The sequence below is a fragment of the Pinus tabuliformis genome, chromosome 3_2 (assembly GCF_031772625.1).
Source record: "Pinus tabuliformis cultivar Carrire ecotype Pingquan chromosome 3_2, CPIR1, whole genome shotgun sequence".
Classification (NCBI taxonomy): Eukaryota; Viridiplantae; Streptophyta; class Pinopsida; order Pinales; family Pinaceae; genus Pinus; species Pinus tabuliformis.
The window spans coordinates 151216700-151223607 of NC_142302.1; positions in this window are offsets into that span (position 1 = coordinate 151216700).

Genomic DNA, 6908 nt, shown 5'->3' on the forward strand with positions numbered 1-6908 from the left:
AAGGAGTGCTATATTATACTATTATGCCTACATCTGAATCGCGTTAGTTATGAGCTAATAGTTATTTCATTTTGCAGGAGTTTCCATGAATGCACATGCTTCATCTGTTACATTGTTCACTGGTGTTAATTTTTTCTGAATGGAGTGAACAAGTCAATTTCCATTTAGGTGCTCAGGATCTTGACTTGGCACTCCTTGAGGATAAACATGCTGCTCTTACAAAAGATAGTACCGAGGCAGAAAAATCATACCATAAAGCATGGGAACGCAGTAACAGATTGAGCCTTATGTTTATTAAGATGATTTTTGCTAACAACATCAAGTCAACAATTCCACAAACAGAAAGTGCTAAGGAATATATGCAGTCTGTGGAAGAGCGTTTTCGTTCAGCTGATAAGTCACTCGCTGGCACTCTTATGGCAGAACTCACGACCATGAAGTTTGATGGGTCGCGAACTATGCAAGAGCACATTATAGAGATGACTAATCTTGCAGCAAGGTTAAACTCCCTGGGACTTACAGTAGAGGATTCTTTTCTTGTCCAGTTTATCCTGAACTCGCTACCTTCAGAATATGGACCTTTTCAGATTAACTATAACACTATAAAGGATAAATGGAATGTTAATGAATTGGCCAGTAGACTTGTTCAGGAAGAAGGACGGTTGAAAAATCAAGTAAATCACTCAGTAAGTTTTGCGAGTAATAAAGCTGGTAAAGAAAAGAAAGGAAAATCAAGTCATTTCAAGAAGAAAAAGGCACCTGCTAAGAATGGGCAGGATAAGGAAAAGAAGGAACTAAAGGATATTCAATGTCATTTCTGTAAAAAGAAAGGACATTATCAAAGTGACTGTCCGAAAAGGAAAGCTTGGTTCGAAAAGAGAGGGATTTCGTATGATCCGAACCATAAATCCAAATGGGAAACGGAATGAAATCTTCAATTGAAGGCATTGGGACTTATTGTCTAATTCTAGAAAGTGGATATGTATTAGACTTATAGAAAGTGGATATGTATTAGACTTATACAGTACCCTTTATGTACCTTCATTATCTAGAAACCTTATTTCCGCAAGTAAATTGGATATTTCTGGTTTTAGATGTATGTTTGGATCTGGTTGTTTTGATTTATATAAGAATACTGATAATGTTGATTCTGGTATTCTAATTGATGGTTTATATAAATTGAAACTGAATGACACTTATGCGAATTCCTTGTTGAATGTAGCAAATAATGTTAATGATCTAGAATTATGTGTGGATTGTATGCCAGCTTCTTGAAATAATAGAAACTGGTAATGCAAGATTCATTGAGAATGGTGAAGTCAGTGGGAGTACTAGAAAAGAAATAGTAGAAGTAAAGGAAACAAGGGTAAATGTTACATTGCCTAGAATAGTTCCGCCATCTACTATTACTCCAAATGTTGTTCCAGCTGTTGTAGAACAGCATGATGATAATGAACAACATATAAATGAAGAAGTACTTCCTGAAGGAAATGACTTACATAATACTGATATGCATGAACCACAACAAGTAGCATTAAGAAGACCTCAGAGAAATCGTAGGTCAGCTATTTCTGATGATTATGTGGTTTATATGCAAGAATCAGATTATGATATTGGAATCAATAAGGATCCACAATTCATGCATTATGGTTGCAGAACTTTATTTCAGGACTTGCGGTTGTCGACACCATTAGCAAGCCGCTGAAAATTTATTGTGATAACTCTGCAGCAGTATTTTTCTCAAAGAACGACAAGTACTCTAAAGGTGCCAAGCACATAGATCTGAAATATCTTGTTGTGAAAGATGAGGTTCAGAAACAAAGAGTGTCAATCATGCACATCAGGACAGAACTTATGATTACAGACCCTTTGACGAAAGGGTTACAACCAAGACAATTTAAGGAACATGTTCAAAGAATGGGTCTTGGTTGTATTAATGATAATTGATGTGTGACATTCTGAGCTCTTTTATGTGTTTCTGATATACAATTATGTGTCTCTTGTTTTAATGAAGTAGTACGTATTTTATGTAATTTTAAACAAGAAAGAGTCTTATAAAGATATTATGTTTAATCATTATGATATAAGACATTATGTGGACCATTATGCTGTTTTATATAAATTATGAGTATGAATTGATGGATTGCTGGTATTGTAGTATATGGAAGGGAATGCATTGAATTAATAGTGCACAACCGCCATAACTCTCAGCAATTTATCATAGTATGATGTTCAACGCTTAATATTATGAATAGTCGGGTCAAGTGGGAGAATGTTAGAAATTAAATGGAAGTTTCTAAATCTTAATGTGACCCAACTAATTAAGTCATTCCATAATTAAAAGCATTAAAGCATTAAAGGATTAAAGCATTAAAGCGTTGAATTGGTATATGATGGATGTACCAGATTTAAAGTTAAAAATATAAAGGATTGGGTCCTCTCTCTCCCCACAAGGGTTGTATTCTTCTCCATCAAGAAACACATTAGGAAGTGAGGGCAAGAGGAGAGAAACCGAATTCTGAAGACAGAAGACAGAAGACAGAAGATGGCAGCGATTACTTCTTCCGCTGTTAATCAAGGTATGTCATCTTAAACAAAGATCATATTAAGTTTGTCAGTGAAATATTTGGTATTGATAATCTTGGGCTGTTAATGGAAATTTTTTTACAATCATTTGTCCTCATTTCAGTTGGGAACACCAACATTCCACTGCACTACCAAGTGATTGTAGCAGATATACTTCTTTCAGCCTTTGCTGTTGTTATTAATTGTGTCCTAAGCTCACCATCAAGCTTTGTCAGGGGTGTTGTGACAATTTCTTCTGTTTGGCCTAAGCTCACAATCATGCTTTGTCAAGAGTCTCTGACAATTTCAATATTTATGGAAGATTTAGCCATCCAATTATATCCCTATGCATTGATGAGAATACTAATTTGGATGCATGTCGTAAATTGGAACATCAAAACACATTTCAGAGGATCATTGGAAATACGTATGTTGGGCTATATGAGAATGCTAATTTGGATGCATGTCGTCTCATGGAACATCAAAACACATTTCATAGGATCGTTGGAAATACGTATGTTGCGCCTTTTGAGATCAATAGGTTTCATGACACAGTTGCTTGTTTAAGACTCATGAGGATATGAGTGTTGAGAACGAATGAGCGAAATACAAAACTTAGGCCATTCAATTTTTAAGTATTTGATATTTTGATTTTGGTTTTGGTTTTGCACAATTGCGATGTTGAAAACTAAGGGAAAGTTATCATTTAATTTTAATGGAAGCCGAACAAGTATGGTGACACCAAATATATATATTTTTTAGCAATTAGTTGTTGTGTGGAGATTTCATTAGACCATGGTGAGTTATTGGTTAGTTTGTTGTTGGCTTTATTGTGATCCGAAGAACAAGGACCTGTGTCCTTTGTATAGGATAAAGGAATAGAGGGTTAGTAGTTTCTAGATGACAGCTTTTTATATAATATTGAAAATAAAGTTTAAAAACTTTAATTTTATAAAGGATTAATGTTGGCAAAATTAATCTAGTTGCAAATTTTTATTTTACAAATCAACTGAGCTCAATCCAATGTTGAGTTAAAGCCCAATTTATATAACTCAAATCCTTTTTTAATAGATTATAAATTTTAGATGTAACAACTATACATTAAATGGGTAAGTGAAAGATCAACATTGACTAATCTAAACAAAAATGCATTGTTGCAGAAGGCTTTTTATTTCAACTTAACATGGATAATGATTTATTGATTTTTTTAATTGAGGACCTAAATTGATTCTCAAGGGAATATGCTAAGCATATGCTTTGTCTAAATGCTTATCAATGGTTGTAGTGTGTTACAGAGTTTATTAGGTTGCATTGACTTTTAATAAATTTGAAAAATTAGATTTGTACTAGTGGCTCCTCGCCCACCAATTTCCTAGGTATTTGAGATTATTCCAATTCTAACATTCATTTATTATTTATGGTTGTTTCTAATTAGATGGGGAAATTAATATATAAACAAATTTTATTTAACAAAATGGTTCATTTTACAATAAGATGTGTAATTCATTTTTTTGACCCATAACCTTTTTATACATGGTTAATCAAGTAAATGTGTGAATCAGTAAGGTATTTTTCGTGTTGTGATAGTTTTTTTATTGCAATCATTTTTTTGTTATATTTATGAAGCCTTCGGCTATATCAACCACATTAATATTTTTAATGTGGTTGTACTAGTTAATATCAAACCCAAACTCATGAGAACACACCAACTATAATTCAAACAATAAACTAATGAAAAACAATGAAAGGGAAAAATGGAGAGAAATACCATGAATACCAATTCCATGATTGAAATCCTATTTTGAAGCCCTAGCCATGAAGAAGATGAGAGAAGGAGGTGAGAATGGAAGATGGAGAAATAAAAGGAATTGAAAGATTTTAATATTAAGGAAGAAATGGGAGATGGAAAAAGTAGTAACTTAATTTTCTCGTAATACCAGAAAGGAAGATTCCATATTAGTTCAATTAAAAGTAGTAGCTTTACCAAACAACATTTTCAATTTAAATGTAGAAGTTTTACTTAGAAACATTTTCATTAATCAGTTACAGTTGTCTTATTTCCTTTTTGTAATATTTATTCAATTTAATATATTCTTCCCCTTTTTGTGAAATGTGTGAAGAGGGTAAATATTAAGTTATATTAATAAAATGTAATATTTTAAAAGTGAATAAATGATGTCTCATTTAAGTGGTGAAATACACAATTATAATAAATTATAAGAACACTATAAATTTTGAGTTGTTTGCAATCAAGAATTTTCTTGATACCTAGATGCTATACGTATGTATGTATGTGTTATTTATTTGACCATGTCATTTTTTTTTGCATTTACATAGTATTGTATAGAATACAAGGACCATCAAATTCAATGAATACAATGATCCTAAGGATGTCCTCAATGAAACACACCTCTAGCGGCATCCTAGATAATTAGTATACCCAAGGATTTGGTATTGGTTGAGTGATATGAAGACTAGAGTTTAGTTGAAGTTCTGAGATATTAAACGAAGGCTTCTTGTAGTCCATAACTTTTCATTTAACTATAAGTCAATGAGCTACCAAAGGCCCCCCTTATGAAACAAGAATGGGTTCAACTCATTGGTAGTTATTGAAAACCATAGGTGGAGAGCATTGTATGGGAGGAATGCAAATTTGGCACTTATCTTTATAGACCTACAGAGATTGCATATTCTTCTTCATATCGATATCATTGATAAGTTAATAGTTGTACATGCACATGTATAGTAATGTATGGTCAAATAAGTTGGATAATCAACTTATATTTATGCATCTACACCTTAAATATTATCTAAGGTATGGGCAAGAGGGGAGTGGAGAACATGCCCTTATTTCCACAAATAAGACTTATGAAGGAAGATAAAAGCATTCATCATCCTTACTCTATAATTGAGTAATTAGAAATTAAGGCGTACTTTCTTGATTGGCATAAATTTTTACAATTAAAATTATGATGGGAATCTTCGGAAAATTTCATTTTAAGCCAATAGATCCTTTTACTAGTAATTGAAGTTATCTTCATGTGAGCACAAAAGAACCTTGTTGTCTCATGTGAAACTTTGGGATGGATGGAATTTCTCATTATCAAATATCATTAGGCAATAGCTTACCATATTGAATTGAGCATCTTCTAGTAAGAACATTGAACTGGTGAAACCTAAACTCTCTAAATGATCTCTATTTCAATACAAAAACTATTAGGATGAAAGAACACCAAATATAAAATCATGTCTCATGTATAATTCCCTAAACCATTATAATAACTATGATAACAATTCAGTTATGATGAACTAATTTTAACTCATTGGTTATAGATAGATAGGTAATCGTGCCCCCTAAGCATTGAAGGAAACCCCAACTCGTTATAAATATTTGAACCCCTATAGAATAATTCATACTATTCTCGCTTAGAGAGATGACCAATATATTTAAAGATCGGGTTGCATGTCAAAGCCAAAACTAGAATCAGGAAAGGTAGTTGGTGTTGAAATGAAAGCAAGACCAATATCCTCCTTGTAATACAAATGAGAGAAGACTGCCCTTAGACATTAGAGGCACAAAAGTTAAAGTTACTGGAGTTTATGAAAAAGGAAGAAGGTCAGGAAACAAAATCTTGGTTGGTATGTCTAAAAAGGGACTCAAATTTATGGTGAATACTTCCATGAAGAAGGCCCAAATGGTGATGGGTTTCCTTAGAGGGGATACCCTACTATGGTGGATGAAGATAAAGATGAAGTTTACATTACTCTTATGTGGTTGAATAAAGAAATATTCAAGGAAACATTTCAAACTAAGTACACTTTTTTGAAGAATGAAAATAACAACAAATAGGTGTGCCCATGTAGTCATATAAAGAGGTAAAGCAATGGAAGATTATGATGCAAAGCTTTTGGAATTATATTATGTGGAATTAATGGCAAATGATAAGAGATGAGAAGAAATATTTCTTCATGAACTCAATTCTCTACTTTATAATGAGGTTGTGATGTAGAAACATGTGTCCATGGACATTAACAAGGAAAGATCAAAATATGATTAATATTGAAAGGGAATTATCAAGGAGGAACTATGTTTCCTTCAATGAACCTCTTAAAGGAGTGATCAAGATCAGGGAAAGAATATATGGATTCCATGAAAGGTGATAGTGCAACAAGGATTACTAGTATAGGATCATAAGTACATCCCTTCAGACCGAAGAATTGTTCCCACTTTCAAGGTACTAAAGGCCAAGATAGGGGTTACGATGGCCAAGGTCAATATTAAGCAGTTTTCTCAAATCAAATAGGATGCTTTGAAGGTGCATGTACACATTAGAGGAATACAT